This window comes from Ambystoma mexicanum, chromosome 4p (assembly GCF_040938575.1).
Source record: "Ambystoma mexicanum isolate Mex_15411 chromosome 4p, UKY_AmexF1_1, whole genome shotgun sequence".
NCBI lineage: Eukaryota > Metazoa > Chordata > Amphibia > Caudata > Ambystomatidae > Ambystoma > Ambystoma mexicanum.
In genome coordinates this window covers 48,398,672-48,425,798 of record NC_090927.1, presented here as the reverse complement: position 1 = coordinate 48,425,798, position 27,127 = coordinate 48,398,672, and the positions used below count along the sequence as shown (strand labels likewise).

At 48.5% G+C, this 27,127-nt stretch overlaps 1 protein-coding gene across 1 annotated transcript in view; it reads left to right on the top strand.

Annotated features, from left to right (window-relative positions):
- The window catches only part of LOC138452962 (uncharacterized), a 67,819-nt gene that overhangs the window by 8,826 nt on the left and 31,866 nt on the right, over positions 1–27,127 (top strand). The gene's annotated exons all lie outside the window — the stretch shown is intronic.

Here is a 27,127-nt window from a genome sequence, read left to right as displayed (position 1 = left end):
ACATTACTTTTTGGTTATGCGTATCTCCCCATTTTGCTATTTTTGGTGCTAGGCCCAGCCATTTCCCCTTTTTGTATTCTGCTTTCCTTGTTACTTAGTTTGTTTCTAGCTGAAGCTTAGCTCAAGTGTTTTACAACAGGAGGGTGCCCGCATTGGTCTTGGTATTTTATACAGTAGCGCAGTACTGCTGCAGGGTGTCGCCAGCATTGGTCTTGGTATCTTATATAGTAGCGCAGAACTGCTGGTGGAGGGAGGATGCCAGCATTGGTCTTGGTATTTTATACAGTAGCGCAGTCCTGCTGGAGGGAGGGTACCCGCATTGGTCTTGGTATTTTATACAGTAGCGCAGTACTGCAGGAGGGAGGGTGCCATCATTGGTCAGAAGTTCACAGGGGGTGTAGCCTTACTTGTTCTCAGTTCAGGCTTGTCTTGGTAAACCTTGCAGAGTTGCTTGCATCTTTGCCTCTCAGCTCGTGGCCCTTCAATTGAATCTTATTTCTACAAACCTTTCTAAAAACATTGTGCAAGACTTGTTCTTGCCTGCAAAGATCTTCAGCTCCCCTAGACTTTGCTCAACTAACATTGGCTGTCCTGGCTCCCTGAGAGACTCTTCTTACCTCTGACGTTGTGTCTTTACACTTCCCGCAAGAAATGGTTAATTTACTTTGCATTTGAGGGTTCAAAAAGTACTTAACTGTTTTATGAAGAATTTGTTAACCATTGTTTTATTCCCCTATCTAACCCTTACACCAAACTCAGTATTGCTGTAAATGTACCATTGATAAATCAATGTCCACAGTGTCCTAGCTATTTAGGTCACCTGCGGGTGTAGGAAGTGTCTGTGTGCCATCCCCAATGGGTATTAACTAATTTATAAAAACAGAGTGCGTTTTGAAGTGTATTTTGAAGTGTTATATGTTTTGCTCCCTTCTGAAGAAGGCTTATATAACTAACGGTTAAATTAATAATTGTTTAATCAAGAAACCTTGAGTGTAAGAGTTTATTTGAATAATTGTCATTGTGAATCTCTGTAACTTCACTACTGCTCACATTGACCCCTCTTGAGATAAGCCTGGCTGCTCAGCCACACTACCAACCTGTGTAGTACAGACCTATACCAAAGGTTGGGTTTCTGTTGCCAATAGGTCAAGGTAGCTGTAGTCTCCCAAAGGGTACTGCACGCAGTCTTGCCTAACACTGGTGGCAGGCAGTGAGGATCTATTGTAGTGTTGTTACTTTGAGTATTTGCTTTGCTTTTTGTTCAACTAAGACCTTCACGAGGCTAAGCTCCACTAGGATAGCAATTGTAACAAGCCAAGTATGGATAACTTCAAACAGGAAGCCCTGATCATTTTAACAGTGGCAGAACTGGAAGAAGTGTGTAGGATCAGGAATCTCTCTGTTAAAGGAAAGAAATAGAATAAATAACAAGGTTGTTAGATCATCAACGGTTGGATAGTAGGCACGTATCTCCTACTAGTCCAGAAAATGAGGATGATAATTCAGAGTCTAACTCTAATGTCTTAGAAGAGTCAGAGGTGAGTGAGGGGTCCCAGGAGGGGAGCCCCCCCCTTGCCTCAGCAGGCCCCATTGCCTCAGCAGGCCCTTTTGCCTCAACCTATGTCGACTGGGACCTGTGCTTATGCTATGTCATATTTATGTCTCATGAGCCCGACCTACCTGGAACCATTGGTCACCCTATTTACTATTGTCTCATATTTTTCCCTTGTATGTAACACCCAAGTTTTTTCCAGCACCCAGTTACCTCAGGGTTCGGTACGCGATATAAATAATAAACAAATACAAAAACATATCACTGAGTCCAGAATATGTGTCTCTTGAGAAAATTAGACTTGAATTGGAATTTAAAAGGTTGCAAGCTCAAGCCAAACATCAGGACATCAAACTCAGGGAATTGGAAATGCAACATGCTCTTGAAATGAAAAGATTGTCTTTTGAAAATGTTTCTTTCCCAGAGTCCTCCAGTCCCAAGAGGCCTCGTCTGCCCAAAGAAGCAGATAGTATGTATATATGATATTGCATTTATAACGCACCTATACACAAGTGTTACAAGGCGTGACGAGGCAGGGGGAATAGAGTGAGGACCGACAACGTTCCTACTAGACCAGGTGTGAGTCAGATCGCGCAAGTGCGTGGGATGGGGGCAATGGACAGAGCAGTACATGGGAATAGATAATAACAATAAGTATAAGTAACGGCCGGCAAGTGGCAAGTGCAGGGTAAGTGCAGACATTGGGTGTCAAGTGCTGGTAGGGGGAATGTAGAGATTCAGAAACAGTCACCAAGTATGGGGGTTGACAGGCAGGCAGTGCAGGTGTGAGAGACTGGCGAGGGAGGGACCTGGGCCGAATCAGAGGGTGTCCAGGTAATCCAGTGCCGATCCGGTAGCAGCCAGGAGGTCAGCAGGAGAGAGGAGGAGAGAAAGCAGAAGCAAAGAGAAAGGTTTTGAGGTGATTCCGGAACCGGAGATGGTTCTCCTCAAGTTTAAGGGAGGCAGGGAGGCTGTTCCAGAGGGAGGACCCAGCTGTAGAAAGAGATCTACCACCAACTCGTTGCTTGGAGAAGCGACTGACCCTGAGGGAGTTGGAGGCGGATGAGCGAAGAGCTCGAGAAGGAAGATATTTAGGAAGAGAGAGTTAAAAGTATTGAGGCCCCGTGCCCCAGAAGGCCTTGTGGACAATGCATAGGGTTTTGAACTTAATCCTCGCAGCCTCTGGGAGCCAGTGCAGAGATTTCATACCTGGAGAGATGCGATACCTGGGCTTGAGGCCAAGGCCAAGTCTCACAGTCCTGTTCTGGATAAGTTGCATGGGGCGGAGAGTAGAGGCAGGCAGATTTAGAAAGAGGCTGTTGCAGTAATCCAGCGTAGAGAGAACCAGAACTTTGGAGACAGTGAGCTTCTGGGGGAAGGAGAGCAAAGGAAGAATACCTCTGAAGAGGTGCAGCTGGTAGTGTGACTTCTTAGAGACGTCAGGGATGTGAGGAGAGAAGGAGAGTGTGGAGTTGAAGATGACCCGAGGTTGCAGGTGGGAGCAGGAAGGGGGCAAAAGAGGCCATCCAGAGAGCTACAGGAAAGGAGGGAGTGGGTGTGCCGATGAGGAGAATCTCAGTCTTACTGGCATTAAGACAGAGGTCACTGGCGGCACACCATTCCTGGATAGCAGACAGACAGTCAGAAATTAGGGCAGGAGAAGAGGTGGCTGAAGGTAGCCTGAAAATTAGCTGGGTGTCATCCGCATAGCACTGCAAGTTAGGACAGAGAGCGGCAATGCGTTGGGCAAGGAGTGCCACGGAGAGAGGTAAGACCCCTGGCGAACACCACAGGTAGAGAAAAAGATAGAGGAGAGGAAGAACCCAAGTTGGACCTGGGAGGGTCGTCGGAGAGGAAAGAAGTCAGCCACGCCAGGGCCTGACCAGTGATACTCAGGTTATCACGGAGGCAGTTGAGCAGGATGGCATGGTTGACCGTGTGAAAGGCAGAATAGAGATCACGCAAGATGAGGACGCAGTGGGTGTTGGAGTCAAGGTTGGAAAGCAGGTCTTCACGGATGTTCAGGAGAGCAGTTCCCGTGCTTCTGGCAGCTCTGAAGCCAGACTGATTGTCATGAAGACAACCAACAGATTCAATGTGGAGATTAAGGTGGGAGATGGCAAGTTACTCCAGGAGCTTGCCTAGGAAGGGAGTGATGGAGATTGGGCGATAGTTAGCAGGGTAGGAGGGGTCAGCAGAGGGTTTCTTAAGAAGAGGGTGCACAAGGGAATGCTTCAGGGGGAAGGGAATACTCCCGTGGCGAAGGAGTGGTTGCAGAAGTCAGCCAGGGGGTCAATGTGGTCCTTGATGGTTTTGGAGGAACAGGGGTGAACCTGTTTTGACGAGACTTTCATAGATCAGACTTGTCTAGAAACCTTGTCTGCTGAGAACAGGGGAAAGGCAGAGAAGGAGGGAGGAGAGGTGGCTGCAGAAGGGCAAGAGGAAGAGCAAGGAGTAGGGGGAGGGAACAGGGAGGAGGAGAGGGAGGACAGGATGTCCTGAGTTTTAGAGATGAAGTGAGAAGCCAGTGCCATGCAGAGGGCCTGGGAAGGGACAGGAGAGGTAGAGACTGCAGCAGGATTGGCCAGTTCCTTGCAGATTTTAAAGAGTTCGGCTGAGTTGTTAGATGCTGCAGAGACGTGGGCTTGGATATGAGCTCTCTTCTTGGTGAGGACAGAGAGCCGGAATTGGCTTTGGAGCAGGCGGCAGGCCAGTTTGTCAGAGGATGTACATGAAGCACGCCATTTCCTCTCGGACACCCTGCACTTGCGTTTTAGGGTGACGAGGTCTGAGTCGTACCAGGAGTTGCACTTGGCTTTGGGCTTGAGGTGGATTCTCATGGCAGGGGCAAGGATATCAAGAGTATCAGATATAGCAGAGTGGAGCGTGGAGAGGGCTGTGTCAGGGTGAGAGTCAGACAAAGGGGCCAGGGGGGGGAGAGAAGGTGGCAGTGAAAGCCTCAACTGATACGCGCTTCATGGGTCTGATGACTGAGAAGGTTGGTGGCAGTGATGGAAGTGGCTTGCCCTGAGGGATAGGGAGGGTGAAATGGGAGGAAAGGAGAAAGTGATCACTCCAGGAAAGAGGAGTGGAGAGAGGGACCGAAAGGGGGAGGTCTGAGGAGATCAGAACATCCAGAGTATGCCATGCAGAGTGAGTCGGGTCAGAGGGGAGAATAGTGAGTGAGGGAGAGTCGCAGAGGTCGCAAAAGAGTCGAGAGGGGGGACAGGAGGCATCCAGGTGGATGTTGAAGTCTACAAGGAGGAGTTGAGTGGTTGAGGCCAGGAGTGAAGAGGAGAGGTCCGCCCACTCAGGAAGAAGGAGATTTGACCAGGTGGTCGATAGATAGTAGCCACAGTGAGGGAATGGCTAGGGGAGAGAGAGAGCCTGCAGACAAGGAATTCAAAAGAGGAGTAGGCCTGCGTAGGAGTGACAGAGGCAGGAATCCACTCAGGGAAGATCAGGGCTACACACCCCCTCCGGAGCGGTTGGACCTGGGGACAGAGAGGATCTTGTAGCTGTCCGGGAGAAGCGTGTCAAAGCTCGTGACAAAGCTGGCCGTGAACCATGTCTCGGTGAGACTGAGGACATCGAGGTCAAGTTCTTCCAGAAGGCGGCAGATGTCAGAGGAGTGTTTTACAGCTGAGTGAGAGTTAAGAGTGGCAATGTGGAGAAGGTTGCCGTCCTTGAAGGACTTCCGGGGAGGGGTACAGATCAGAGGTACGCCCTGCGGAGGTGTAGAAGGAGCCCAAGAGGGGGCAGAGAAGGAAGGAGAAGGCAAGGTAGCCAAGGAGGAGGCAGCAGGGGGAGGCACGGAAGCCGCAGAGGGGGGAGAGGGGACAGCAGGAGAAGAAAGGAAATTGATGAGGCGCAGGACGCATCTTTCAAAGAGGTGAAGGTTGGCCTGAGGGCCTTGGACCAGGACGGTCCTATTCGAGTAAACATTAATGATGACCTTAGATGAAAGGAAGGAGGCCAGGAGGGCATCCCACCGGGTGCCACCATTAATGGGAGAAGAGAAAGGAGAGAGCATAGAGACCATATGTAGGGTCCATAGATCTGGTGAGGGAACGATAAAGAGGATGTTGGTGAAAGTTTGCCTGTAGAAGGCACTGGTATAGGTGTCAGCGATAGGGAGGCCTGGGTTCGAGACCAGAATGTCCTTTTTAAACTTCTTCCTACCAGATTTAGGGAGGAGAGCAGGATAATCAATAGAGAAGCAGTTAGAAAAGATAGGAGAGACAGAGAGCACCATGGAAAAGGAGGGGAGAGGAAGAGGTGGAAGGGAGAGGGGGGAGTAAACTAGAGGACGCAGGGCAGGGGCAGGTAGACACGACAGTGAGGGGCAAGCCGATAGAGCAGTAGGACAAGACGGCAACACTAGGATAGAATTGCTATCGAAAGCCCAGTTTAAGACAGGAGAAGAAAACACACCTAATTTTGAAAATCCTGAATAGAGGGAGAAAGGCCTAGGTTTCACAATGCAGTTTTTAAATATTGATACAGTGCATAATATATAAACAAGGGAAAAACACACCTGAGTTGAGAGTCTGCAAGATGGAGGGGGTGGGGGTATGCAGGGCAGCCGGTGGGACTAATCTGCAGACACAAAAGGTGCCGCTTCAGTGGGAGCCACTCTTTGCCTAGGGGCCCTTAGCCATGGGGCTGCCGGGCAGGGGCTGCCCTGGTAGCGCCGGTAATGAGGGGGTGGGCGGCTAGGCATGCCAATCGGGGTGGTGGGAGGGCCGGTAGGTGGGAAGATATGGAGGGGACCAACGAGCAAGACCACAGAAGGGGAGAGGGGGCAGGGGGAACACACGCAATGGGAAAAAAAGAGGTACAGGAAAAACAGTTTACAATTAAGTCCCACAGAGGGTCACAAAAACCGTGTCACCAGCCTGCAGTTACCCGCTCAGCCCAGCATTAAAATGGCGAGCGCGGTGAACTGCGAGGCAACCTATTTCATAACAGGAGAAAAGCGGCCAATCAGGGTGGTGGGAGGGCCGAGAGGCGGGAGGGAGGGGGAGGGGACCAACGAGGAAAACCACGGAAGGGGAGAGGGGTCAGGAGGAACACACGCAATGGGGGAAAAAAGAGGCACAGGAAACCAAATTTACAATTATGGCCCACGGAGGGTCACAAAAACCGTGTCACCAGCCTGCAGTTACCCACTCAGCCCAGCATGAAAAATAAAAAATGAAAAAACTTGTTATTTTGGGGTTGGTTGGGTGCTTTTGAATACAATCATGGGATTCAGGGACTCACAGAGAATTAGTTGATTCCTTGGCTTTTGACTAGGCTCTCCCAGGTTGCAACTGATGCTGTAATGGAGGTGGGGGAACTTGAAAGATTGGAGTATGAGAATGTGAAGCTGGCTTTGATAGCCAGATTTGGGAAACCTCCTTCCCAGTACCTTAAGAGGTTTAGGACCCTCAAAAAGACTGATGTGTTAAAGGTTACAAAGTAAATACCCTTTGAAGGAATAAGAAATCTGTTTTTGTTGGAATCTATTTTTGATGCTTGCTCTCCTGAGCTGAGACAGCACTCCTTCCCAGTACCTTAAGAGGTTTAGGACCCTCAAAAAGACTGATGTGTTAAAGGTTACAAAGTAAATACCCTTTGAAGGAATAAGAAATCTGTTTTTGTTGGAATCTATTTTTGATGCTTGCTCTCCTGAGCTGAGACAGCACTTGGCTGACTCAAGAGATTGATCCCAAGAAGCTAGCAAAGGCTGCTGACTTGTGGGTTGCCAACAGGGCCACTCACAAGAAGGATGAGGGGAAGCAGCACAAGAAAGATGACAAAGAGAATTTTAAATCCAACCACCCAAAAGAGGGCCACAAACATAAAAAGGGTAAGCCTTTTGGGAAACCATGTCAGTCTAGTGAAACATTTGGTGCCAAACCAGAGGGAGGTCAGCAGAAGCCCCCATTCCAGAAAGCATTCGGTAAATGTTATGCTTGTGGGTCAACTAACCATGTGAAAGGGGATCCCAGATGCAAGGGTAAACCTTCAGGGGTCCACACTGCCTCCTTAGCCTTCATCCCCATAACAGCTCCTCGCATCTGGAACTCGCTCCCCCCCCCACCTCAGCAACGAAACCTCCTTCCCTAAGTTCAAGAAAGAACTTAAAACCTGGCTATTTAACAAATATCCATAGTAAAATGTGCAACATAGCCTACCTTACTCTGTATTACCCACTGCCTAACACTTTTTCTCCTCGCCCTATGCTGAGGTTCCCACTTGTCCTGTCACACCCACGCCACTGCCCAAGAGACCCATGACTAATGTAAACTGGTAAAAAAGCCTAAGATATGCCTAAGATGCCCATGACTAATATAAACTGGTAAAAAAAAGCCTAAGGTATGCCTAAGATACCCATGACTAATGTAAACTGGTAAAAAAAAGCCTACGATATGCCTAAGATACCCATGACTGATGTAAACTGGTAAAAAAGCCTAAGGTATGCCTAAAATGCTCATGACTAATGTAAACTGGTAAAAAAGCCTGATATATGCCTAAGATACCCATGACTAATGTAAACTGGTAAAAAAGCCTAAGGTATGCCTAAGATGCCCATGACTAATGTAAACTGGTAAAAAAGCCTAAGATATGCCTAAGATACCCATGACTAATGTAAACTGGTAAAAAAGCCTAAGGTATGCCCAAGATACCCATGACTAATGTAAACTGGTAAAAAAGCCTGAGATATGCCCAAGATGCCCATGACTAATGTAAACTGGTAAAAAAGCCTAAGATATGCCTAAGATACCCATGACTAATGTAAACTGGTAAAAAAAGCCTAAGATATGCCCAAGATACCCATGACTAATGTAAACTGGTAAAAAACCTAAGATATGCCTAAAATGCCCATGACTAATGTAAACTGGTAAAAAAAGCCTAAGATGCCCATGACTAATGTAAACTGGTAAAAAAAAGCCTAAGATATGCCCAAGATACCCATGACTAATGTAAACTGGTAAAAAAGCCTAAGATGCCCATGACTAATGTAAACTGGTAAAAAAGCCTAAGATATGCCCAAGATACCCATGACTAATGTAAACTGGTAAAAAAAGCCTAAGATATGCCTAAGATGCCCATGACTAATGTAAACTGGTAAAAAAAAGCCTAAGATATGCCTAAAATACCCATGACTAATGTAAACTGGTAAAAAAGCCTAAGATATGCCTAAGATGCCCATGACTAATGTAAACTGGTAAAAAAAGCCTAAGATATGCCTAAGATACCCATGACTAATGTAAACTGGTAAAAAAAGCCTAAGATATGCCCAAGATACCCATGACTAATGTAAACTGGTAAAAAAGCCTAAGATATGCCTACGATGCCCATGACTAATGTAAACTGGTAAAAAAGCCTAAGATATGCGTAAGATGCCCATGACTAATGTAAACTGGTAAAAAAAGCCTAAGATATGCCTAAAATACCCATGACTAATGTAAACTGGTAACAAAAGCCTAAGATATGCCCAAGATACCCATGACTAATGTAAACTGGTAAAAAAGCCTAAGATATGCCTAATATGCCCATGACTAATGTAAACTGGTAAAAAAGCCTAAGGTATGCCTAAGATGCTCATGACTAATGTAAACTGGTAAAAAAGCCTGATATATGCCTAAGATACCCATGACTAATGTAAACTGGTAAAAAAGCCTAAAGTATGCCTAAGATGCCCATGACTAATGTAAACTGGTAAAAAAGCCTGAGGTATGCCCAAGATACCCATGACTAATGTAAACTGGTAAACAAGCCTAAGATATGCCTAAGATGCCCATGGCTAATTTAAACTGGTAAAAAAGCCTGAGGTATGCCCAAAATACCCATGACTAATGTAAACTGGTAAACAAGCCTAAGATATGCCTAAGATGCCCATGACTGATGTAAACTGGTAAAAAAGCCTAAGGCATGCCTAAGAGACCCATGACTAATGTAAACTGGTAAAAATGCCTAAGGTATGCCCAAGAGACCCATGACTAATGTAAACTGGTAAAAAAGCCTAAGATATGCCTAAGATACCCATGACTAATGTAAACTGGTAAAAAAGCCTAAGATATGCCTAAGATGCCCATGACTAATGTAAACTGGTAAAAAAGCCTGAGATATGCCTAAGATACCCATGACTAATGTAAACTGGTAAAAAAGCCTAAGGTATGCCTAAGAGACCCATGACTAATGTAAACTGGTAAAAAAGCCTAAGGTATGCCCAAGAGACCCATGACTAATGTAAACTGGTAAAAAAAGCCTAAGATATGCCTAAGATAACCATGACTAATGTAAACTGGTAAAAAAGCCTAAGGTATGCCCAAGAGACCCATGACTAATGTAAACTGGTAAAAAAAGCCTAATATATGCCCAAGATACCCATGACTAATGTAAACTGGTAAAAAAGCCTAAGATATGCCTACGATGCCCATGACTAATGTAAACTGGTAAAAAAGCCTAAGATATGCCTAAAATACCCATGACTAATGTACACTGGTAAACAAGCCTAAGATATGCCTAAGATGCCCATGGCTAATTTAAACTGGTAAAAAAGCCTGAGGTATGCCCAAAATACCCATGACTAATGTAAACTGGTAAACAAGCCTAAGATATGCCTAAGATGCCCATGACTGATGTAAACTGGTAAAAAAGCCTAAGGCATGCCTAAGAGACCCATGACTAATGTAAACTGGTAAAAATGCCTAAGGTATGCCCAAGAGACCCATGACTAATGTAAACTGGTAAAAAAGCCTAAGATATGCCTAAGATACCCATGACTAATGTAAACTGGTAAAAAAGCCTAAGATATGCCTAAGATGCCTATGACTAATGTAAACTGGTAAAAAAGCCTAAGATATGCCTAAGATGCCCATGACTAATGTAAACTGGTAAAAAAAGCCTGAGATATGCCTAAGATACCCATGACTAATGTAAACTGGTAAAAAAGCCTAAGGTATGCCTAAGAGACCCATGACTAATGTACACTGGTAAAAAAGCCTAAGGTATGCCCAAGAGACCCATGACTAATGTAAACTGGTAAAAAATGCCTAAGATAACCATGACTAATGTAAACTGGTAAAAAAGCCTAAGGTATGCCCAAGAGACCCATGACTAATGTAAACTGGTAAAAAAAGCCTAATATATGCCTAAGATACCCATGACTAATGTAAACTGGTATAAAAGCCTAAGGTATGCCCAAGAGACCCATGACTAATGTAAACTGGTAAAAAAGCCTAAGATATGCCTAAGATACCCATGACTAATGTACACTGGTAAAAAAGCCTAAGGTATGCCTAAGATACCCATGACTAATGTAAACTGGTAAAAAAGCCTAAGGTATGCCTAAGATACCCATGACTAATGTAAGCTGGTAAAAAAGCCTAAAATATGCCTAAGATACCCATGACTAATGTAAACTGGTAAAAAAGCCTGAGATATGCCCAAGATACCCATGACTAATGTAAAATGGTAAAAAAGCCTAAGATATGCCTAAGATACCCATGACTAATGTAAACTGGTAAAAAAGCCTGAGATATGCCTAAAATACCCATGACTAATGTAAACTGGTAAAAAAGCCTGAGATATGCCCAAGATACCCATGACTAATGTAAACTGGTAAAAAAGCCTAAGATATGCCTAAGATACCCATGACTAATGTACACTGGTAAAAAAAGCCTAAGGTATGCCTAAGATACCCATGACTAATGTAAACTGGTAAAAAAGCCTAAGGTATGCCTAAGATACCCATGACTAATGTAAGCTGGTAAAAAAGCCTAAAATATGCCTAAGATACCCATGACTAATGTAAACTGGTAAAAAAGCCTGAGATATGCCCAAGATACCCATGACTAATGTAAAATGGTAAAAAAGCCTAAGATATGCCTAAGATACCCATGACTAATGTAAACTGGTAAAAAAGCCTGAGATATGCCTAAAATACCCATGACTAATGTAAACTGGTAAAAAAGCCTGAGATATGCCCAAGATACCCATGACTAATGTAAACTGGTAAAAAAGCCTAAGATATGCCTAAGATGCCCATGATTGATGTTAACTGATTAAGAAGCCTAAGATATGCCTAAGATACCCATGACTAATGTAAACTGGTAAAAAAGCCTAAGGTATGCCTAAGATACCCATGACTAATGTAAACAGATTAAGAAGCCTAAGATCTACCTAAGATGCTTGTAACTACCTAAAACCTATAAGATATCTGTAACTGATTAACTTGTATGTAAATGTATGTATGCAAATGCCATGTTGGAACTGCTTAAGATGACTTTGATGTAAGTAACCAACGCCGTGATACCCGAGGGTTTGGGCGTTTAACCAAATGCAATAAATAAATAAATAAATAGTATGGCATCCGCAACAGCCTACACTTGTAAGCTAATCAGGGCTTGCAGGCCTTTCCTCTCCAAAGAAAGCTGCATCATCCTAGCTAACGCCTTTATATTTTCAAAGCTGGATTACTGTAATGGCCTCTACCTAGGTGCCAGTAAGTACATTACGAATAAAATCCACATCTTACAAAACAATGCCCTTGGAACTGCACTAAGCATTCCTAATAAAAGCATATCTCGGAGCTGAGGAGACAAAATAATTGGCTGTACATCAATGACAGAATCCTACTCAAAAAGGCCTCTGTAACTTACAAATGCCTCAACAGTGCCGCACCACAGTACCTGGCGGAGGAAATAGTCAAGAAATCTACATCGCGCCCCACTAAAACAGTCTACTCCTTCTGTCTGGTCCCCCTAGTTTTAAACTAAAAAAATCTGGGATAAGTAGTTTCCCCGGTGTCAGGATCTCGTCACGTGTTAACCAACGGCAAAAGAATAAGAAAACTTGCTGAGTTACGGGACGGTTGCAGCCAGGAAGAAAGCTGCGTTAACAACGCCTCTTGTGGCACCATCTCGCTTAATTCGTCCTCTATTGCCTCGATGCATCGGACATAGGTTGCCATGGCGACTTTGGCGTCTGATGCATTCCCGTTCCAGCATGTGACGTTTTAGAGGAGGAGTATGTTTCCATATCAACCCATAAAAACCGGGTTACGCAGATCCCTGCTTCTGATTTTGCAAAATCACGGCTTCGTACTCTTTGGTACTCTGTATTGATTTTATTGTGTTTTGTACCTTGTCTTGCCTTCTCGTTATCCCATCCCCCAACCCGGACCATTGTAAAGGATGTAGGGGAGGACAGGTCAATAGGACCCCCCCTCCCACTATATCTCCCACCCAGGTGAAGACTCATGACTCGTCTGTAGCCCACCGGGCCCAGGCGGCAGGGCGGCTGCAGACCGACACGTGAGGCTGCACAGCCACGTTATGTGGCAAAACAGAGACGCCATTTCGTACTAAGCCAACTCCATTTTTGTTGAAAGCGCTCATATCTAACCCAGGCAGAGTAAACGTGCGCACTGAAAGCTGCAGCTTGACCCCCGGTCGACTGCGCGCACAGAGGCCCACACTTCCCCCACCTTCCGCCGCATGGCAGATCCGCTGAAGACTCGTTCCCACGAGCAACCATACACGAACAAACAACAAAAAACAACACTGCAGCTTTTAACCTTCCGCAGTACATCATTGCCCCAGCCATAAACGGGAACATTAAGGAGTAACCGAAACCTGTCCAAAACCTTCATGCCCTGAACCTGTACCAAGCACCAAACGATTAGACTGTGTGGCGCCCTACACCCCTGCATACCCCCAAGAACTCTTGTAATATGTAAAAAAAACATTTATGTAATATATGTCGCGTTGACTAACGTTCTCTGCTAATGTGATGAAGAGTGGGTAATGAGTAAATATGCAACAGATATCGTTTATAGTATGAAGATGTACAAAGACTGGCTAATTGATTATATTATACTATAATATGTGTTGTCTCCTTTTACACATACACCTGCCAAATGCTACCTCATGTTCGGATGTCAACTGTAGATATGAAAATGTGTTGAAATGGTATGGCCCCTAGTTATTGTTTCTCCTAATGCAACTGTATATAAGCCAGTTCAGAGACTCCACGTGTTGATAGTTGCCCCCTCATCAAAGGGACAGCACACTGACTCTGTGCAGGGAGCCGCGCACAAAGCTGCAAGGCCGTCTCCTCCCTCCTCCCAGCCCAGACCTGCTAGAGATAGCTGGTGCTCGAACAGCACAGCCTCGCCTCCCCTTCCGACCCTGCTGGACCCATTTCAAGCATCCACCTCCCCCATGTCAGGGGCCGCCACAGCCTGACTCGATGACGTATGAGCTACCTGGTCCTAAATCCCACTGTCTCTTGGACCCAACCTACATGCCCCCCCACGGACCAGTGGTACCTCCGCCGACCCCAGCTAATGGCCCTCGAAACGGGGGGGCGCCCACCCTTGTACTAACAGATCGTAATACCATCCCTCACTGTGTCTAACGAGACAGGGTATTCAAGTGACCCCTCCCATGCCCCTGACCATGCACATGGGACCATCCTGTCCTGAACCTAAGGTACCTTTACAATTGATGTGTCGGGACACTTACTATTGCATATCAATGTCCCTGTCTGCCTATTTATCTAAGGTCAGAGCTTGCAAGAATTATAATCCGACGGAAGTATGAAGTGTAACAAACGAGTGTGAATGCGTGGCCACAAGGGCAAATGTCAGTTTAGTTACCAATCATCACTACAAAGCATGTCCGGCCCGGCACTCCACCCCGATGAGCCCAGCTGACCTTCCACCCCACGTGGTGCTGCACCAAAGTCCACCAATCCTGAAGGAGCAACGATCTACAATGTTTGCCCCCTAGACATCGCCACCCAATCCCCACGATGATGTGCCCCCTATAGCTTGTGTCACCCATGACGTTGCTCTGTAAATAAATAGGCCTGTCTTTGCTATTGTCAGACAGAGCGCTCTCAGAGCTTTGCAGAGTCCTTTACATGCCCTATATTGGTTTTAGATAAAGCCCTTTTGATCTCACCCGCACTTGGTCTTGGTCTCATTCCCTTCTGGGGTGTGTCCTTCATTGCCTCCTATTAAGGGGGGTGCATTTCTGGGGGGCGCTTACATTCAGTGGTGACCCCATATGCGTGATTAAAACTTTCTAACTGTCCCCTTGGCACGAGACGGCCCCGGTCGCAGTGGAGAGGCACGGCGCGCCCGCTCAACAGAGCCGCCCACCTACGGCAACTGGTACGCAGAGACGTGCGCACGCAGTTAGGGCGAGAGGGTGCGGGTCCCTTTTGAAAAAACCCTTAGTACCGCTCGCCTGAGCCGGGTGGGGCCATTGAGTGCGAGGCCGCGCCGCTTGGACGGACCAAGTCCGGAGAGTCTCGGTCAAGACGGGCACGTGAGTATTAAGTGCGAGCGGTAATAAAATGGAAGAAAAAGATATTGGTAAAAAGAAGGGAAAATAGAGGAGAATAAAGGGGACTTTTTGACTTTCTAACACTTTCTCTATCTCTGCATATGTCCATTAGAGTGAATAAGGGAAAAATAGGATGGGAACCTAGCTCCGTAAGGGTAAGAAGGTGGCGCTGCATAGTGCTATCTCGACTAGTGCTGGGAATAATAAGTGAAACAGTGAAAATATATATATTTGAGGTGTCTGAACAGTCGAAGAGACGCAACGAATAGATTATAACTAGCTTTTCCTTTCTTCTTTATTCTGTCAAAAGTAACAGGGGGGGACTAAACAAAGGGGGATAAAACAGGTTAACAAAAGAGGAGGAATACAGGTCAGGGGAGGGGAGTGTATCAGTAAATAGGGGGGAGGGTAACATTTTATGTTTTGGATGTTAGCGTATGATGAATGACGGCTTTTTACATGCACATTGTGTTGTTTAACATTTTTAAAAAAATGTTTGCCGGTGCAATTTACTATTTGTTTAGGTAATTTCCCGGTGGTGCGGTCATTGTAAGTGTGACCTGGTAAGTTATAAAAATGAAAAATGCATTTTGTATGAACTGAATTGATGATTAAGAACTACAAGTAAATATAGCCCCATATATTTAGTCACACACAGTGGCAGAAGAAGGTGAGACAAGAGAGTAGGGAAACGAAGGTAAAGAATGGGGGCAGAGACACCCTTAGCACACATTTGTAGAAGTTTACCTGGACACGCAGAGAGAATAACAAAGTACCATGACCAATGGGTCACGGAACTGAAAGGGGAAGACCTACCTCAGGTATGGCCACAAGGAGGGTCATTTGACAAGAGCGTCTTGGACATGGTTGCAACCTGCATATACTTAAAGTTTAAAGGAAAACACTTTCATAGCAGGAGAGAGATACTAGACCTATGCCGATTGTTTGAGGAGATACCTCTGCCGAAGAAAACAGATACTACTCTCGATCAACCTGCCCTCACTGCTACCCCACCTGCAGGAGCAGAAGGTGGCAAGGAGGACGGAGGGAAAGAGGGATCGATGGAAGTAACACGATTGTACCCAATCCTGAACAAACCCGCATCCGCTGAGGGTTATAGTGATCCCACATATGTACCCAATAGTACCCCTACCCCCATTGCATGGCCAACATCACCGCCACCATATGATTGCCCCCGATCGAATGGGCAGGTGAGTACCCCTTCAGTAAACATATGTAAGCTAGCAGAAGACTTAGATGCTAGGCTCTCGATAGCCAGAGAAGAATTGTCAAAAATACAAATTATATGCGCTCACAGTGAGCCAGGTACATTCAGGTCGGAGAGGTTGTCGCGATCATACACCTTAGATAAGTCAAATGAAGAAGGGTGGAAAAAGGGGGAAATATTATTCAGGATACAGGAGGAGGCCACACAGATAGTAGAGTTGGGAGCAAACAGCAGTGGAGGAAGCGTGGAAGGTGGAGAGGTGACGGATGACGGTAGGGAAGAGCTATGGTGTGACATAGAAGAAGACGAGCAAGAAGCTGGGAGATTGGGAATGGCAACAGGAGGTAGCCTAGTGGAGTTCGGGGAAACTCCGTTGTGGCGAACAATGGAACAAGAATGGACAGGGAGATTGAGGAAGAGGATGGGGAGGATAGCCGTGGTAGGAAAGAAAGGGTCAAAGGTGAGTATGGGAAGAGGAAGCAAGGGACGCCTACAACTCCCACTGATACATCGGGGGGCAGGAAGACCAAGTTATATACCCTGGGCACAAATGGATAAGGCAAATTTATTAAAGTCATTGCCCCGGATATCAGGGGGGGCCAGTAAGTGGATATACGCCTTCGAGAAACACACTGCAGGGGTGCGCCTGGCAATAGGGGATGTTAAAGGTTTACTTGTATCAGCAGTAGGCGATCAATCAGACCGTGTGTGGGCAAAAGCAGGGTTCCCAGGAATAACATTGGACAGCGATAGACATGACGGCGCCGCCTTCAACACAGTGCGTGCACGGGTCTGGGACGCGTTAAGGGAAACATTCCCAGATACACCAGATTTACAGTCAGTGATGCAATGTACCATGAATGATGGGGAAGAGGTTATGGATTACATTTTTCACGTACATGAGATGTGGAGAGCTGAAATGGGCACGCCATACGACCAATCAACTTCCTTATTTTACTTCATAATAAAAAGAGGGCTTCCAAAAGAGGTACAGAAAGCGCTGGACAAAATAGCAGCAATTGAGGCGAAAGGATGGCCAGAAATACAGAGTATAATAGAAAGGGAAAAGGAGGTGTCACAAAAAAGGTTGGCAGATGAGGCAAAGCTAATACAAACGAAACTGGTGAAGGTCGCTGCAGCTGTAGCAGCACTCCCCCGCGACCGAGATGCAGAAGAGGAGGAGGGACTGGTAGCAATAAAAGGGAGGATGCAGCAAATTGGGCTGACAACGGGAAGAGGCAGTGGAATGGAACTGTTGGAATTGTGGGAGGTGGGGACATTTCTCACGTGAATGTAGAAGCAGACCAAACACAACTTACCAAGATGACCAACATTACGGGCACCCCCATCCGGGGAGCCCCTACGGATTGCCCCAGGACTGGGGAAGGGAGCAGCGAGATCAAGGGGGACAAGAGTAGTATAGAGAAAGGCCACATAACGTCCAACAACACCCGCAAAGTAGCGAGCACCTTCCCTACACCCAGAATAACCCCTTCAGCACAGCGTCAAATGGCGCGCCTGTTCCATATGGAGGTGTAGCAGTAGTTTCAAGCAATATCTTCAGCCAGGTGGGTACAACTAGGCATCCAGCATAGGACAGCCCACAGAGAACACTCGCATGTCCAATCCTATCGACCACCTTCAATGCAAGTGAGGAACCATTGATAGGGGCAGAGATAGGAAATAAACAATTCATCTTTATGGTGGATTCAGGAGCCGAGAAGTCATGTTTACGTGAAGGCCGGTTTCCGCTATCTAATCGTAAATTGGAGACGCAGGGGCTCTCTGGGGCGGTGGTCGAAGTTCCTTACACAGAAGATTTGGATGTGACATTGGGGGGAAAAACAGTAAGGGCACCCTTATTGTATTACGAGCAATCCCCTGACAACCTATTGGGGAGGGATCGCCTGAGGAAACTTAACATGACGATTTCGTTTACCAACAGAGGAGGAATCGTATGCTCTAACCCAGGGATGTGCCCCATGCGTCTAATGCTAGTGATATATTCACGAGCAACATGCCCAGAGGTGCGCGGAATACCAGTGGACCCAGATATATTCCTGCATGGGTTAAAAACATTGGTGCGAGTGGTCCCAGAGTTGAAAAAGTTAGAATGGAGAGTACCAGCAGAATTTGTCTTTCGCCTAATAGCCCGACCAGAGATAGTACCAGGAACGGTTATGTCATTAGACATACATGCAGTACAAGTTTCAGCCAAAAGAATAGCAGTGATTGCAATGGACATTCAAGGTTGTGAATGGTGCACTGTGTTGTGCATAACGACGACATTGCACTCCAAGATTTGTCAGACGAGGAGCTTTTTACTGACTCAGAGAGTGATGGTGAAATAATAATGGAGATAGCCATCCCTTGCGATATAATGATACAGCACAGACAGGTGTCAGTACAGCTAATGGCGGTAGTGGGGGCCCCACCATCGTTCTTTAATGATGACATGCAATCGGTGCCCTGGCAGTTGTGGACAACAGGTCCACATGACATAGGCCTGCTACACGGAGTCACACCAGTGAAGATCAACCTTAAACCTGGAGCAATACTGCCCCGGGTAAAACAATACCCCCTGTCCCGGGAAGCTGAAGAGGGAATAAAAGAAACGATAAATGCCCTACTCACACAGGGGATAATAGTACCCTCAAACTCCCTGTGTAACACATGCATTTACCCCATTAAGAAAGCAAAAGGAGGGGCATGGAGGATGATCCAAGACCTACGCCCACTAAATGACGTCATCCAGAAAGAGTTCCCTTTGGTCCCAAACCCTGCATCTATTCTGTGCAGTATCCCAAAAGAAGCATCCCACTTCACAGTAGGGGATTTGAAAAATGCATTCTTTTCAATACCCCTTGCAGAGGAATGCAGATACCTGACAGCATTTACCCTAGGGGGGAGGAGGTATGAACACTGCCGATTGCCCAAGGCTATTGCGAAAGTCCAAGCATATTCAATAGAATATTGCATGAAGATCTTGGGAACATAACAGCAGATAGCACAATAATACAGTACGTAGACGATTTGTTGATTTGCAGCAAAAACAAAGAATGTAGAAAAGACTCCATTGCCCTGTTGACAAAGTTAGCCCAAAAGGGGTACAAAGTTGACAAAGAAAAGTTGCAATACTGTCAACGTGAAGTGCTGTACCTAGGGCAATTGATCTCAAAAGATGGCAAGAAAATAATCCCAGACAGAGTGGCAGCCATCAGGGCTGTAGGGAGACCAAAAACAGTGAAAGACATGCAAAAATTCCTAGGGATGTGCAACTATTGCCGTGCAACTATTGCCGTGCATGGATTTTAGATTATGCAGCATACACCCGCCTCTTGCTTCAAGCACTCAAGGAGGCGCAGAAGGAAAACAGAGATTCAGTGGGATGCAGAAGTGTGCGATGCATTCACCTCACTAAAAGAACTCATATCGAGTGCGCCAGTGCTCGCAAACCTACATTATGAGCGCAAATTCTACCTATTCTCACACTGCAAGGGGACACTCATGACAGCAGTCCTAACACAGAAAACCTTGCTGGGACACAAGCCACTGGCATACTACAGTGGAACGCTCGACGCTGTAATGCAGGGACACTTCGCATGCGAACAGGCCCTCGCAGCCGCCATTGAAAAAAGGTCCACCATAATAATGGGATGCTCACTGACACTGTATGTAGAACATTCATTGTTCGCCATACTAGAGCGATCAAAAAGTACGTTAACCACACAGTTACTGCATATGAGGTAATACTGTCAAGCGCCAATATACATGTAGTAAGGTGTAAGGTGGTCAACCCCGCAAGATTCATTTCCGAACCATGCTCTGTGGAGGACGTGCAAGCACATGACTGTGCAACGTATCAGGGTGAGGAAAAAGGAACAACTGTAGTGAGTGAGAATGCACTAAATGAAGGTGAGGTATTTTTTATAGATGGGTCAGCCTCTATAAACTCGGAAACTGGGGAAAAGCATGTAGGGGTGGCAGTCGTGCGAATGGAAGAAGGTGAGTACGAGGTTCTCATACAACGACTGCCCGCCCATTTTTCAGCACAGGCCACAGAATTGGTAGCACTAATTGAAGCATTGCGTGCGGCAAAAGGGTGCGCAGTGACAATTTACACAGATTCGGCATACATGGCTACAACAGTGCACGGATGTCTTGCTAGGTGGGGGCGTAGAGGATTCAACAGGGCAGATGGGTCACCTGTGAAACATGCAGAACTGTTAAAAGAACTTATAGAGGCGTTAAAAGACCCCAGCATGGTAGCCATAGTGAAATGCCAGGCTCATACTAACAACACAGATTTCATCTCATTGGGAAACGCGGCAGCGGACTCGGCCGCGAAGGAAGCTTCGTACTTAGTGAAGGAAAGAACAGGTGAGTACTTAGTGCGAAAAGAAGCAGAAGAAGACTTTCTAGACGGGTACAATGCCATGCCAGTGTCTCAAATATTGAAACTACAGGAAGGGGCAACGGAGGACGAGAAGGAATTGTGGACAAAAAGGGGGTGCAGCCAGTCAGCCACTGACCTATTATTGCGGCAAAACAACACAGGTAAAGTAGTTATGCCTACTAAGCTATTAGAAGTGGCGTTTCAGCAGCTACACTTCCCGGCACACAATGCAAAACAACACATTGCTGCAGAGATATAGGAGCACTGGTTTACTCCAGATTTCCAAGAACAACTCTCCAAGTTAACAATGGAATGTACAACGTGCCAGGTATACAATTCTGGCATGACTCTAAGGACACTAAGGGGAACAATACCCAAGCCAGTAGGTCCGTTCAGAGAGCTGCATATAGATTATGCAGATATGGGTGAAAGGTGCAACGGGGCGAGGTACATGATGGTGGTAGTTTGCCCCTTTTCACGATGGGTAGAGGCAGGTCCCTGTGTCCGCCCAGATGCCAAGTGTGCTGCAAAGTTCCTAGTACGGGAGGTATTCCCGCGCTAGGGAATTTGCGATGTAATTCGCTCAGACAACGGCACACATTTTGTGAACGATCTCTTCAAAGAAGTAACATCAATGCTAGGAATCAAACACAAATGATGCTCGATTTATCACCTGCAAAGTAACGGCGTGGTAGAAAACATAAACGGACTACTAAAAGGAAGGCTCTCAAAATTGTGTTTCACCATGAAGAAAAACTGGGTCCATTGTCTCCCTTTGGCCTTGTTTGAGCTGAAAAATCAGCCCAGCAAGGACCACCATTTGTCACCACATGAAATTGTGACAGGGAGACGAATGCACACAGCACGCTCCCCTCTCCGCAGACATTCAGATGCACACAGAAGTGCTACTGTATTAGGAGAAGAATTCAACGAATATCTTACAAAACTCACTAAGGCAGCCCGTATGATAGCTAAACAACTCGAACCACCATTCACAAGTGAGGAGGGGAGTGGAACAATTGCACAAGAACAAGGAAATGCAACAGGCCAGCTAGAACCAGGTGAGATGGTGTACGTCAGGAGTTTCGTTCGTAGGTGGAATGCTCCAAGATTTCAGGGCCCATAGGAAGTAGTGTTTTGCACACCCACGGCGGTAAAAGTTAAGGCCTTGAGGTATTGGATACATCTGACCGACGTCCGAAAAGCGTATTACAGTGTGGGACCATCAAGAGGTGCAGAGAGCCCCGATAGGGAAAATATGCCAGAATAGGGCAGTAATTGCGAAAAAAATAATGAAAAGAAAAAAAAAAAAATATATATATATATATATATATATATATTCAGTGAAAAAACTTTGTTAAAGGGACGTTATGGTTCCAAGTAAAACCGAAAAACCCTTGAAATTCGCCAGTTATGGTAAGCTAAGCAACCATAACTCGCGCCACCACCGTGCACTGCTAAGACTAACACCCACGACATCAAAGATGACATCACAAATGTCATTGATGACATCACTGATGACATCACATGTGTATGTACTTTTCATGAAATATGTGTACAAGGGATTCTTATTATAATGTTGCGAAAAAAGTGTCAAGGATCATTGCAATAAATATCACACCCTAATTAGTGCATTGAACGATGCATTGATATAAATAGCATTCTATTATGGGGTTCTATCTAGTATACTAAGCTACTCATGCAGAAACATAGCATTGTGTGCAGCGTACAAGATGAAGGTATAATATTCGTAATGTTAATATGTTGAATAACGAAATGATAATTTTCTTAATAGATGTTTGTGTACTGTGAAATATGTAATAAGTAGCTAATAAAACCCATGTATTACATAATTGCATTACTATAGACAAAACACAAAGAGACAAGAACACATACCAATATGGGTATATGCAGGGAAAGTGAAGTTAGCAAAAAAGCACAAGTAGTAGCCGAAACAATTCATAACCTAACTGATTATTTTCATGCAAATAAATGATTGCTGTTTCAAAGCTGCTATTTACCCTATGTATATGTATCACTTGATGTGATTGGACCCTAAGGAAAGTAGTGTGAGTACAATGTATACAAATATGACCATATACAGGGAAAGTACAGCCATAAAAAAACAACAGAACTATCAGAAAGTGCTGATAAGTCTATTGATTATCTTTATGCACAAAAAGGATTGCTGTCTTTCAAGCTTGTGTCTTCCCCTATGTATATGTTTCATATGATGTGACTGGACTCTAAGGGAATTACTGTAAGAACCTACTTGAAGGATACGTCTACAAATAAAATAAACTTTTAGTTTCTGACTGTTACTGAAGAAAACCATGTGGCCTAGATATGTCAGCAAAAGAAAAAAGAGTGAGCCAGACGTGATGTCATCAATGACATTTGTGATGTCATCTTTGATGTTGTGGGTGTTAGTCTTAGCAGTGCACGGTGGTGGCGCAAGTTATGGTTGCTTAGCTTACCATAACTGGCGAATTTCAAGGGTTTTTCGGTTTTACTTGGAACCATAACGTCCCTTTAACAAAGATTTTTCACTGAATTTCATAGGTTTTTAGTAGCGCAATTTAACCATAACGACCCTTTAACAAAGTTTTTTCACTGAATTTCATAGGTTTTTAGTAGCGCAACTTAACCATAACATCCTTTTCAATAGATGAAGACCACTAGCATCTTAGGTCCTCAAAGTGGGAACCCCAGGTGGTAAAAAAAAGATTTTTCTTCCCAAACCGTGCATGAAGGAAAATCTTTTACCAAGATGGCCACCATGGAAAGGGAAGGCGGGGTGTATAAAGAGAACACAACAGGGCATGAGGGGGGGTGGGGGCGAACAGGAGAGAGACACGGGGCATGAGCGGGGGGTGGGGGCAACAGCAGGAAGACACGGGGCATGAGCGGGGGTGGGGGGAACACGAGGGAGACACGGGGCATGAGAGGGGGTGGGGGGTAACAGGAGAGAGACACGGGGCATGAGAGGGGGGTGGGGGTAACAGCAGAGAGACACGGGGCATGAGCGGGGGGTGGGGGGGAACCAGCAGGGAGACATGGGGCATGATGGAGGGGTGGGGGGCAACAGGAGAGAGACACGGGGCATGAGAGGGGGTGGGGGGTAACAGGAGAGAGACACGGGGCATGAGAGTGGGGTGGGTGGTAACAGGAGAGAGAGACGCGGGGCATGATCAGGGGGTGGGGGGCAACAGCAGGGAGACACGGGGCATGACCGGGGGGTGGGGGGCAACAGGAGAGAGACACAGGGCATGAGAGGGGGGTGGGGGGTAACAGGAGAGAAACACGGGGCATGAGCGGGGGGTGGGGGGCAACACCAGGGAGACACAGGGCATGACCGGGTGGTGGGGGTAACAGGAGAGAGACACGGGGCATGAGCAGGGGTCAACAGCAGGGAGACATGGGGCATGACCGGAGGGTGGGGAGCAACAGGAGAGAGACACAGGGCATGAGAGGGGGGTGGGGGGCAACAGGAGAGAGACACGGAGCATGAGAGGGGGCAACAGCAGGGAGACATGGGGCATGAGCGGGGGGTGGGGGGCAACAGGAGAGAGACACAGGGCATGAGTGGGGCGTGGGGGGAACAGGAGAGAGACACAGGGCATGACCGGGGGGTGGGGGTAACAGCAGAGAGACACGGGGCATGAGCGGGGGGTGGGGGGGAAACAGCAGGTTGACACGGGGCATGATTGGGCGGTGGGGGGCAACAGGAGAGAGACACGGGGCATGAGGGGGTGGGGGGTAACAGGAGAGAGACACGGGGCATGAGAGGTGGGTGGGGGGGTAACAGGAGAGAGAGACGTGGGGCATGAGCAGGGGGTGGGGGGCAACAGCAGGGAGACACAGGGCATGAGCGGGGGTGGGGGGCAACAGCAGGGAGACACGGGGCATGACCGGGGGGTGGGGGGCAACAGGAGAGAGACACGGGGCATGAGAGGGGGGTGGGGGGTAACAGGAGAGAGACACGGGGCATGAGCAGGGGGTGGGGGGCAACACCAGGGAGACACAGGGCATGACCGGGGGTGGGGGTAACAGGAGAGAGACACGGGGCATGAGCGGGGGGCAACAGCAGGGAGACATGGGGCATGACCGGAGGGTGGGGGCAACAGGAGAGAGACACGGGGCATGAGAGGGGGTTGGGGGGCAACAGGAGAGAGACACGGGGCATGAGAGGGGTGTGGGGGGCAACAGCAGGGAGACACGGGGCATGAGCGGGGGGCAACAGCAGGGAGACACGGGGCATGAGCGGGGGTGGGGGGTAATAGGAGAGAGACACGGGGCATGAGTGGGGGGTGGGGTGCAACAGCAGGGAGACACGGGGCATGACCGGGGGTGGGGGGCAACAGGAGAGAGACATGGGGCATGAGAGGGGGGTGGGGGGCAACAGGAGAGAGACACGGGGCATGAGAGGGGGGTGGGGGGTAACAGGAGAGAGATACGGGGCATGAGTGGGGGGTGGGGGCAACAGCAGGGAGACACAGGGCATGAGCGGGGGTGGGGGGTAAAAGGAGAGAGACAAGGGGCATGAGCGGGGGCAACAGCAGGGAGACACGGGGCATGACTGGGGGGTGGGGGGAACAGGAGAGAGAGACAAGGGGCATGAGAGGGGGGTGGGGGGTAACAGAAGAGAGACATGTGGCATGAGAGGGGGTTTTGGGGCAACAGCAGGGAGACACGGGGCATGAGCGGGGGGTGGGGGGGCAACAGCAGGGAGACATGGGGCATGAGCGGGGGGCAACAGCAGGGAGACACGGGGCATGAGAGGGGGGTGGGGGGTAACAGGAGCGAGACACGGGGCATGAGAGGGGGTGGGGGGTAACAGGAGAGAGACACAGGGCATGAGAGGGGGTGGGGGGTAACAGGAGACAGACACGGGGCATGAGCGGGGGCGACAGCATGGATACATGGGGCATGAGCGGGGGGTGGGGGGCAAAAGGAGAGACACACAGGGCATGAGCGGGGGGTGGGGGGAACAGGAGAGAGACACGGGGCATGCGTGGGGGGGGTAACAGCAGGGAGACACGGGGCATGACCGGGGGGTGGGGGGCAACAGGAGAGAGACACAGGGCATGAAAGGGGGGTGGGGGGCAACAGGAGAGAGACACGGGGCATGACCGGGGGGTGGGGGGAACAGGAGAGAGACACGGGGCATGAGAGGGGGGTCGGGGGTAACAGGAGAGAGACACGGGGCATGAGGGGGGTGGGGGGCAACAGCAGGGAGACACGGGCATGAGCGGGGGGTGGGGGAGAAAAGGAGGGAGACACGGCATGAGCGGGGGGTGGGGTGGAACAGGTGAGACACAGGGCATGAGCGGGGGGTGGGGGTCAACAGCAGGGAGACACGGGGCATGAGCGGGGGGTGGGGGGCAACAGCAGGGAGACATGGGGCATGAGAGGGGTGTGGGGGGTAACAGGAGAGAGACACGGGGCATGAGAGGGGGTGGGAGGGCAACAGCAGGGAGACACAGGACATGACTGGGGGTGGGGGGCAACAGAAGGGAGACACGGGACATGACCTGGTGTGGGGGGCAACAGGAGAGAGACACGGGCATGAGCGGGGGGTGGAGGGTAACAGGAGACAGACACGGGGCATGAGCGGGGGTTGGGGGGCAACAGCAGGGAGACACGGGGCATGACGGGGGCGGGGGGAAAACGAGGGAGACACAGGGCATGAAAGGGGGCTGGGGGGTAACAGTAGAGAGACAGGGCATGAGCGGGGGGTGGGGGGCAACAGGAGGGAGACACGGGGCATGACCGGGGGGTGGGGGGCAACAGGAGAGAGACACGGGGCATGAGCGGGGGGTGGGGGGTAACATGAGAGAGACACGGGGCATGAGCGGGGGGCAACAACAGGGAGACACGGGGCATGAGCGGGGGTGGGGGGAACACGAGGGAGACACGGGGCATGAGAGGGGGTGGGGGGTAACAGGAGAGAGACACGTGGCATGACCGGGGGGTGGGGGGCAACAGCAGAGAGACACAGGGCATGAGGGGGGTGGGGGGCAACAGCAGGGAGACACGGGGCATGAGCGGAGGGTGGGGGGAACAGGGGAGGCACGGGGCATGAGCGTGGGATGGGGGAACAGGGAAAACACGGGGCATGAGTGGGGGGTGGGGGAGAAAAGGAGGGAGACATGGCATGAGCGGGGGTGGGGTGGAACAGGGGAGACACGGGACATGAGCGGGGGGTGGGGGGCAACAGCAGGGAGACACGGGGCATGAGCGGGGGGTGGGGGGTAACCGGAGAGCTACACGGGGCATGAGCGGGGTGGGGGGCAACAACAGGGAGACACGGGGCATGAGCGGGGGGTGAGGGGAACACGAGGGAGACACGGGGCAGGAGAGGGGGTGGGGGGTAACAGGAGAGAGACACGGGGCATGACCGGGGGTGGGGGGCAACTGCAGAGAGACACAGGGCATGAGGGGGGTGGGGGCAACAGCAGGGAGACACGGGGCATGAGCGGGGGGTGGGGGGGAACAGGGGAGACACGGGGCATGAGTGTGGGATGGGGGGAACAGGGAAAACACGGGGCATGAGTGGGGGGTGGGGGAGAAAAGGAGGGAGACACGGCATGAGCGGGGGG